The sequence below is a fragment of the Varanus komodoensis genome, unplaced genomic scaffold (genome assembly GCF_004798865.1).
Source record: "Varanus komodoensis strain SLA01 unplaced genomic scaffold, ASM479886v1 scaffold1, whole genome shotgun sequence".
In the NCBI taxonomy this organism is placed as follows: domain Eukaryota; kingdom Metazoa; phylum Chordata; class Lepidosauria; order Squamata; family Varanidae; genus Varanus; species Varanus komodoensis.
Genome location: NW_025335268.1, coordinates 128,058,210 through 128,066,211, shown reverse-complemented (window position 1 = coordinate 128,066,211; position 8,002 = coordinate 128,058,210).

The window sequence follows — 8,002 nt, the reverse complement described above, 5'->3', positions numbered from 1 at the left end:
TGAGCAAAAAGCAAATAATTAAGAGCCTGAATATGCTTCCTTTTGATAGAGAAGTAATGCATTCCAAACAGTGGCTTAAAGTGAGGGACACATGAAGAGCCAAATCGGGTCATTCCAAAGTCCTGTTGTTAACACAATGGCTAGCTAGATGCCCTTGGGAATCCCGTAAGCAGTATATGAGCATAATGGTACTCTCCTGCTTGTATTCTTAAATGTAAATGGGACTAAATTTGTTGTTATGCACCACCGATTCTTCTCCAACTAATGGCAACTCCATGCATGAAAGCCCTTCAAGATGTCCTGGCCAAAACAGCCCCACTCTGCTTGAGGACTCACATTAGTAATGATTTATTTACCTCATTAGTTTCAATGGGTTTAGTCTAAGCATGAGTACGTCTGGATCTAATGCAGTGCTACAAGGTTCCTTAAGACAAATGCTACATTCTGAAAATAATAATGCCCATTATTTGTGTCTCACCAAAATTACCACTACGACTTAGACGGCCATTCCATGGCCTTCATGCTGCTTCAGAATAGAATATTTCCTCATTCTTTGGCTAGTTCTGGGAGAGGAGAGCAGAAAACAACCCTTATCCTGTCCCCTTGGAAACAAGCCAACATGCATGGGTCCCTGACCAAGAGAAGACCATGGGAATCCTCAACACCCCCTCAGCCCCCTGACAAATTGCAAGAGTCATTCACCTGCCCAAGGTCATTTCCAACAGCAGGTTGCTATCCTTGAAAGCAGTCAGAAAACAATTCCATTACATCAACACTGTGTGGTGTGTTCCCACTCTGAACTTGTACAGACATTCTTATTAGGAGCTATGCACTAATGATGGAGGAGAACAAAGCCAACTTTCCCTGGTATGTTAGTATTTGAAGAATTGCCAGCGTATTCACATAGCTTTGAGTTGTTAATGCTTAAGGTTCCTAGCCACATTTTTTTTTTGATGGGTTGTGATTTTTGACTGGCAAGGGAATTGCCACTGAAACACTATCTCTGGCCTTTACTGTTACAAAGAAAATACTATTGCTAGATGTACCCGTCCAGGTGGAACCAAGGCAGGTAGGTTCTCAGGAGTCCAAAACCGCATACTGAAAGCATCCCATCTATTCCTTCAAATTGACCATTGGTGTAAGGTTTAAAAAACAAACAACCAAACCCTTAATTATCTGAAGTGGGGAGAGGGCAGGGGGAAGGATTATTTCAAAGTGAGATAAAATGTAATTTAGATGATTAAACCAGGCTGTTGTGTCCACTAGAAAATGAAGTGAGATCTATCCCTCCCCAGTTTAAGGATTTAGCTAAACTATAAGAGAGATTTCCACTATATGGGAAGCAGGAGTCTGGAAACTTAACTTCCTCACATAGAGATGAAGGCTGGAGAAAGCCAATGTTCCCCACCCGCCTTCCACTATCTGAATGCACTTTAAAGAATATTGCTACTCATGGTGTGTATACCCAGACCATATTTGCTTCTGAAGGTGTTCTGGTTTTTAAGAACCTGTTTGATGTGAGCCACTTCAATTCAAAAGGAACATCCTTAGACATGTGCTTTTTTCATCCACATGTTGGTGCATGTAGCAAGGGTGAGTATGAGATTTTTTTTTTAAGCGGAAAATAACTGAGCATGGATAATTAGTCAGGGCATCAGTTGTGTGTATGTGTGATCTCATGAAAAGCTTCAATCCTAAACTTGGTGTTCCACGCTAGGCTTTTATTGCATCATTCCTCAGCCTCAGTTACAGAATTTTGCAAAGCATCTAGAAGATGTCATCTTTCACTTATAGTCCACCTGCCTTTTCTGCTGGCTGCTTCCACCTTCTTGCTGCAAGACATTATTTATGGAGTGGGGGGGGGGCACGACACTTAATTGTAAAATGCCTTCTAACTAGTAGTGCTAAAAGACCAGTAAATTCCCACACTTACTAAAGAATAAGCCCACTGAACACAGTGGAACTGTCATTGGAGCCACCCAGCACCAGATTTTGTTCATTTTCTAGCCTTCTCCCCTGCTTTCTCACACTCTCACAGTACTGTAAGTAAACAATCACAAGTAAACACACACAGGGATCAGGCTGCATAACTCACACCTATAGCCTCCTAATCAGCTCTATTTTCAGTTTTGTCCAGTGTACATCCTTGAGTTTTGAGAACACTCAGGACACGTATCTTGTCTCTGGAGGCATATGCACATTCAAACAGGGACAAGGTCTTAGGACAGTCTTCCCCAAGCTTCTGCCTTCCAGACACATTTGAACTGTGTCACCCAGAAATCCCAGTCAATGGTCCTAGGTGGGAATTCTGGGAGTTGTGATCCAAATGTCTCTGAAGGCCAGCGTGTTGGGGGAAGGCTGTGCTAGGATGTCAGTCAAGTTGCACAACACTAAAAAGGACACAGATGTCTGCTCCAAAACATTGTCTTTATTATACCAAGAAAAAAGAAAATTCATTATAAACAAGTATGTTGAAATATACAGGTTAAATTACTAGTCTTATTAACAAAATAAAGCTCTATCTATATGTACAAATATTTGAAAAAACAAACCCAAAACAAGAAAACAGCAGCCAGTTGCTGGAGCACACCAAGAAAGGTTGGGGGAATGGACAAGTCTGTAAAAACAGGAAGGGGTAAAGCCCATTCCCAAGATCTTTCTGCCCAAGAAATGCAACAGCTCATTTTCCCTGCATGAGCCTGTTATATGCCCAGCTTTGCTCTTGCAAAGCTGTCTTAACATAAATGGGAGCTGGGGTGAATAAATAACTGGAGCAGTGCAAGCTTATCTAAGCCAGTCAGTGGAGCAAAAGCAGCCAACACATCCTATGAATGCTGGCAAGATGATTGAAAGGTTGTCATAGCAGGCTTAGAGGACACACGGGTTCAGAAGCTTGACAGGAACTTCATCTCCTTCAAATAGGAACAGAGCAGCCTCGGGAAATGCTCGCCTCTACCCAGGGACAACTAAATCTAATCACCCCTAGTAACACTAGACTCGCCATCACCAACTTGCCCTGCAACTCTGTTAAGACTACATCACCTATCATTCACATGCTGGAGGAACTCCTTTCTAGTATGGCATCCCTGAAGGAAAGCAAGGTAGGGAAGGCTGCACTAGGTTGTATGCACTCTCAAGATTGACCCAATCTGTTTCAGAACGCAGCTGGAAAGCTTGTCAACATGCTTCTCCCTGAAACAGGAAATGCAGAGTCAGCTCGAAGGGAAACAGAAATCCTGCACCTTCTCCTGGGACGACAACTCCCACTGCACGTTTCCTTATCGACACCTGTAATGGGATTGTGCTATTAGCCTCTGCTCTTTCATTGCTTTATATTTTTCACAAAAATGAAAAATAGCAGAAGCAGCTATGGGGGAACTATGGGAGGTTTACAGCTGGGTGATATCTTCAGGAACCCCTGTAAACGTGTGAATAAGGCATAAAAATGGCATTAAAAGCCTTGTCTGAATGTGCCTCAGTGTATTCATGGCGAAACACATTTTTGTGAACTGGACCCCACATCATCAGTTGCAAATGTCACTTTGCCTGCGATGGTTCCCCGGATTGGGTCATAGGAAAATAAAGCCTGATTTCTAAATAGGATTCTTAATTTTTTCAAGCAAAGAATTCTTTACAATGGCTTTTCATATGATCTTGGGTTTTCTTGAAAAGGCTTTATTGCTCCTATTGAAATTTGGTGGCAAGTCTGGAATGAGAAGCCACCATTAGGAGTCCATTCTCCACTCAAACCTCCTTCTATTTCTTCTTCTTCACAGGAGCTTACCCAGAACCCCCCTTGCCACCTTAATTGTCCACTGGAGTATCACAAGATCACAGTGGATGGAAAAGGTTAATCCTCTAGCTCAGGGGTCTCAAACTCAACTTACCTGGGGGCCGCTGGAAGTAGAGTCTGGCTGAGGCTGGGCCACATCAAGTATTCCACCACCGCGGTGGTGGTGGTGGGCCGCTCATCCCGTGTCTGGCCCGGGCGCCGCCGGCGCTTTGAAGGCCGCAGGGCCCCTCCCCCGTGCCCCGCCTGTCCCGGCAACTGGCCCGCGGGCCGCGAGTTTGAGACCCCTGCTCTAGCTCTACCAATTTGGCTTTTGGATGCCATTCCATATTCTGCCAGCAGAGAGCAAAAGCTCTCCACATTATTGGGCCTGTTTGCGATTGTATACTAGCCACCTCAGCCCAAGGACTCAATTCCATTTTGGAAAATTGTTCAGGGGCCACATTCCAGTGGTGGGCCAGATGCAAAAGTGGCTGAGTCAAAAATACTAGTCTATTTTAGCATAAAGCGCTTACTATCAGTCGCCAAACCTTAAGACAGCTGTGTAGTTTTTTCAGAATGAAGGGTAAAGCTGCACCAAAGCTGGGAAATCACCAACTGATGTGTGTCTGGGGAAAGAGGTAGAGCCCAGGGAAGGTAGCATGGCCTTTTAGGGAATGACAGAGGATTGGATTAGGACCCACAGACAGCCAAACTAGGATCACAGGCTTGGGATTCTGTATGCTTGGTCTAGTTAATTTGAAATAGCACCAGGGACATGCATTTTTTGTTAATCCCACAAAAAGAGGGAGTGGGCATAGGTGGGATGCAGGAGGAATTACCTGCATACATCACACACTCAGATTTGGGAGAATGTGTATGAAAAGCAAGTGACAACTTCTGCTCCTACTATGTCACCTGTTGCTGGACAGGGATTGGGGCAGGTGAATTTTCAAAGACATCCGCTGAGGCTCTTACGACAGGTTTACATAAGCAGTGTGATGTATCCAGAATCATGCATTAAAGATACAATCCTATACGTGTTTAGACAGAAGGAAAGGCTGACACCTCCCAGCATGCATATTTGTCTCCCATACAGCACACAGGTGTGCTGGATGGAAGCTATGCTGGCTGGGCCATGCCAGGAATTGCAGTACCCTTTTTGGCTAAACTTGCATAGGGTTACGGTGCAAGAGTCTCAGTCCAGCAGAATTCTCATCATCTCATGCAGATGCCCTGGAGGCTGTTTGCTCTGTGCTTGAAAAATGTGGCTAGGTTTCTGCTGCTGCTCCCATCGCTGTTGTAGGGCATCCTCTCCTGTTATGTATACTAAGAGTTGGCAAGCAAACATGCAGGAGGGAAACCGGCAGTGGTTTAATTTACAAGCTGGGCCAGGACTGCCAAGAGTAAAGAGGGCCCCTCCGAGACCTCGGTTGTTATTCATTCAAGTCCAGAGCTAAAAATGGCTCCATGGGAATTTACTGGCAGGGGCCAGTAGGAGTAGAAAGAAACAAACACAGGACAAAGTGAAGCTGGGTCCAGGAGAAGAGGCAGAATTGGCTGACATCTGAACAAAGCAGAAACAAGTATTCCACCTGACACTGCGTGTTCGCAACATGAAGAAGGAGAGCTCAGCTGAAGGGTGGCAACTCCATGGCTAGCATAAGCTTGTAAACAGTTGAGGCCTCTGTTCTGCTGGCTCTACAGCAGCTTTCAGGAGAAAGAGCCCGGGAGAGGGAGAGCATGCCTAAGCTATAGACACAATGGCCATCCAGCCCCTAAACACTCCCTGCTTATCTCCAGCACAACTCAATGCTGCACGGAAGACAAACACACATTGAGATGGAAGAGTGATCCTTCACCAGTCCTCCTGTCACTCCCAAAAACATGGCCCTCCACATGCTGTCAAAATTCTGTTCCTATGATCTTTTACCATTGGGTAGGCTGGCTCGCCTCTTTATGGATCACTACCTTGCAGTGGTGAAGGGGCATGTGTAGCACAATGAAGCTACGAACTCTGCTGTGCAAGGGCACCCAAGACAGTCAGGTCATAGCAGAGAGCTCTGACAAAGGGAGAAGGAAATGGCAACCCACTTGCCATGAAAATCCCATGGACAGTACCAAAAGGCAAAGCGATACGATGCCGGAAGATGAGCCCCTCAGGTCGGAAGGTGTCCAATGTGCTACTGGGGAAGAGCAGAGGACATCATAGTACTAGTAGCGCCAGAAAGAATGAAGCGACTGGGTCAAAGCCAAAAGGACTTTCAGTTGCAGATGTATCTGGTGTTGAAAGGAAAGTCTGATGCTGCAAAGATCTATACGCCATAGGAACCTGGAATGGGAGATCCATGAATCAAGGCAAGCTGGATGTGGTCAAACATGAGATGACAAGACTGAACATTGACATCTTGAGAATCAGTGAACTAAAATGGACAGGAGTGGGTGAATTTAATTCAGATGACCATCAGGTATACTACTGCAGGCAAGAATCCCTCAGAAGAAATGGAGTAGCCTTCATAGTCAATAAAAGAGTAGGAAAAGCAGTACTGGAATACAATCTCCAAAATGACAGAATGATCTCAGTTCGAATCCAAGGCAAACCATTCAACATCACAATAGTCCAAGTCTATGCCCCAACCACTGGTGCTGAAGAGGCTGAAGTTGACCGGTTCTATGAAGGCCTACAACACCTTCTAGAATTAACACCAAAAGATGATGTCCTTATCATCATGGGGGATTTGAATGCTAAAGTAGGAAGCCAAAAGATAACTGGAATAACAGACAAGTTTGGCCTTGGAGTACAAAATGAAGCAGGGGACAGGCAGGCAGAATTTTGTCAAGAGAACACGCTGGTCATAGCAAACACTCTTTTCCAACAACCCAGAAGACGACTCTACACATGGACATCACCAGACAGTCAATCTGATTTCGGCGTTGACCATGTGCTCTGCAGCCAAAAATGGAGAAGCTCTATACAGTCAGTAAAAACTAGACCAGGAGCTGACTGTGGCTCAGATCATGAGCTTCTTGTTGCAAAATTTAGGCTTAAATTGAAGAAAGTAGGGAAAAGCACTAGGCCACTCAGGTATGACCTCAATCATATTCCTTATGAATATACAGTAGAGGTGACAAATAAGATTTAAGGAATTAGATCTGATAGAGTGCCTGAAGAACTATGGACGGAGGTTCGCAACATTGTACAAGAGGTAGCATCTAAAACCATCCCAAAGAAAAAGAAATGCAAAGAAGTAAAATGATTGTCTGAGGAAGCTTTACAAATAGCTGAGGAAAGAAGGGAAGGGAAAGGCAAGGGGAAAAGAGAAAGGCACACCCAATTGAATGCAGAATTCCAGAGAATAGCTAGAAGAGATAAGAATGCCTTCTTAAATGAACAGTGCAAAGAAATAGAAGAAAACAATAGAATAGGGAGGACCAGAGATCTCTTCAAGAAAATTGGAGATATGAAAGGAACATTTCATGCAAAGATGGGCACAATAAAGGACCAAAATGGCAGGGACCTAACAGAGGCAGAGGAGATTAAGAAGAGGTGGCAAGATTATACAGAAGAACTATACAAGAAAAAGCTTAATGTTCCTGATAACCATGATGAGGGTGGTCGCTGACCTTGAACCAGGTATCCTGGAATGTGAAATCAAAAGGGTCTTAGGAAGTCTTAGCAACAACAAAGCTAGTGGAGGAGATAGTATTCCAGCTGAGCTATTCAAAATCCTAAAAGACGATGCAGTAAAAGTGCTACACTCAATATGTCAGCAAATTTGGAAAACTCAACAGTGGCCACAGGATTGGAAAAGGTCAGTTTACATTCCAATTCCAAAGAAGGGCAATGCCAAAGAATGTTCAAACTACTGCACCATTGCACTCATTTCACATGCTAGCAAAGTTATGCTCAAAATCCTACAAGCTAGGCTCCAGCAGTATGTGGACCAAGAACTACCAGAAGTACAGGCAGTTTCAGACAGGGAGAGGAACTAGAGATCAAATTGCCAACATACGCTGGATCATGGAGAAAGCTAGGGAGTTCCAGAAAAACATCTACTTCTGCTTCATTGACTATGCTAAATCCTTTGATTGTTGGATCACAACAAATTGTGGCAAGTTCTTAAAGAGATGGGAGTACCAGACCATCTTATTTGTCTCTTGAGAAACCTGTATGCAGGTCAAGAAGCAACAGTGAGAACTGGACATGGAACCACTGGTTGGTTCAAAATTGAG